Source organism: Sinocyclocheilus anshuiensis, unplaced genomic scaffold, assembly GCF_001515605.1.
Source record: "Sinocyclocheilus anshuiensis isolate Anshui unplaced genomic scaffold, SAMN03320099.WGS_v1.1 scaffold737, whole genome shotgun sequence".
NCBI classification, from domain to species: domain Eukaryota; kingdom Metazoa; phylum Chordata; class Actinopteri; order Cypriniformes; family Cyprinidae; genus Sinocyclocheilus; species Sinocyclocheilus anshuiensis.
In genome coordinates, this window is record NW_015540908.1 from 831164 (window position 1) to 833380 (window position 2217).

At 39.4% G+C, this 2217-nt stretch overlaps 1 protein-coding gene across 3 annotated transcripts in view; it reads right to left on the reverse strand.

The window, feature by feature from the left end:
* Positions 1 to 705, reverse strand: part of LOC107689166 (CUGBP Elav-like family member 3) — a 37977-nt gene extending 37272 nt beyond the window's left edge. For all 3 annotated transcript variants that reach the window (XM_016487087.1, XM_016487086.1, XM_016487085.1), the window contains exon 1: positions 419 to 705. The gene's annotated coding sequence lies outside the window, so the exon portion shown is untranslated. The remainder of the gene's footprint in view (positions 1 to 418) is intronic.
* Between the last annotated feature and the right edge of the window lie 1512 nt (positions 706 to 2217).

Consider the following 2217-nt stretch of genomic DNA (forward strand, 5'->3'; position numbering starts at 1 on the left):
AAGAAAAAAAAAAAAAAAAAAAAAGAGGTTTCCTAAAAATAAAAAAAAAAAAAAAAAAAAAAAAAAAAAAAGCTCAAATTATGCATTACAGCTCTGAATTTCTGAACAATAACGAGAAACAATACAACAAACGCTCTTGCGTTTGCCAGCAACTATACAAATCACAAATAGCTACTAAAACAATAAGGCATCTTTACACGCTCGACAGAACAAAGGCGGCTGTGATGTCCAGAATGATGGCAGATCTTTAATAACGGTGCTCAGTGTAAATAAGCGCACGCGTATAGTATGAACGAGCGCATCCTTTGTTTAAGCGGCGGAGGCTCTGGAGCTCTTTGTCCGTCTCCGTTAACGGATAACGGTCCACGTTCACACGAGAGGAACACACACACACTGATAAAGACCGAAAACAGCTCACCTAGAGGGATGTCTTTATTATCACAATCTTCGGATGATCCCCTCCACACACGATTTCGTTCAACCGAGCTCGTAAAATCACAGTTTCTGCCGGTATCTCTGGTATATGTGCTGTTATTTTGTTGTAAGCTATAAAACAACGCACTCGTGTTATTCCTCGCATCTCATTCAGCGCGGTTTACTATGTGTTTGCTCTTGTTTCCTATTAACGCCGGTGTCTCCCTCTCACGAGCGCTCGTCGAGCTCGCGATGTAACGGGCAGGGGACGTCTGCAACTTACAGCTCCGTTAAAACAATATCATTAGGAAAGCTAAGTTATAGGTTATGCATGTTTTATCAGTGCAGTATACAGCGATAGAGTGTTGTTACAGATCCTCTTCCACCTACATGTACAGTAGCGCACTCTGAATGATTCAAGCTTTTATGGTTCATTCATTGAGAATGCTGTAACATACTAATAGTATGCTATACTAGAAAAAAACGTACTTTTCAGACCCCTTTTTGTTTTAATTCATTTTGAGAAAGCTCAAGCCCCTTAAAATGATAGCTCATTCTCAATGAATAGACTTAACGCACAGAAATTACAATGTGCAGTATTATTTTAATTTCAGAGGGATATGACATTACTCATTACAAGGACACATTCATAGATGCAAACAAATGATGTGTCCAGTACAAAAACAACTAAACAAATAAATTAAATGTTAACATGAGGTGGCACTAGCGCCACTAAATTCTGCAGATGGAGGCGCCAGGAGCAGATTTGGTAGCGCTGGGTGGTGGTGTGGGAGTATTAAAAATATAGATAATTTAATCATAAAATTACTATATTGTTTTGCATTAATAAATGCAGTTACTAATAATATTACATGTTCATTTCTTGTTTATTTCATGCTTTAGTTGAACAACGTGGTGTTCGCACCAGTGCACCGGCAGAAAAAATGGTCGCAGTCTGGAGCCCTGAATTTCTTGCACAGACTGATTGTTTCACTTCATTAGACCTCATATAGTCAGGAGCCACGGGTATTAAAGGGCACCTATTATGCAAAATTCACTTTCACATGTAGTTTGGACATAAATGTGTTTCGGCAGTGTGTGTACACACACACCCTATAATGATAAAAATCCACCCTCTCCCTTTTTTTAATCTCCATATATCATGAGCAGCGTCTCAGAGCAAGCTGATCACAGAATCCGTAAAGTGTGACGTCACAATTCACAAGCCCCGCCCACGAGTGTTGATTGACACAGCCGTAATCTAGCTGAGACCCCGCCCTGAGTGAGCCGCACACAGTCCTCTATGTTTATCTTCAGAGCATTTAAAAGCAGCATTCAAGCAAGAAATGTCTTCTTATTAAGGCTATAGACGTTATTCAGTCCAGAGCAGTAAGTGATTCTCTGCTCTTATTTTATTCTTTGGGTCATATTAATAGCATAGACCGCAGTATAGGTACAGTATATTATGCTGATGTCACTTAATACACAGATCTACATGCGATTCCTTTTCCAGATGTTTACTTCACAACCATAACCGACTGTGTTTTTGTAACTTATGCGTGTTTTTAACATAAACTCGTGTGTGAAAGAGAACTTAGTGCTCATGCCGTGTGCAGCTACTTTCTATACGCGTGTTACTGATGTTCGCGTTCAGAAAAAAAACGTCTGTCAGAAGTTTAAACTAATATGGCTTTAAAACGCGTGATTTCAGCGCGATAGACATGATAATCAAAACCAAACAGATGTTTTTTTTAGCAGTTGTGAGCTGTAAAGGCACTTCTCTATTCTGGAAAAGGGGGCGGG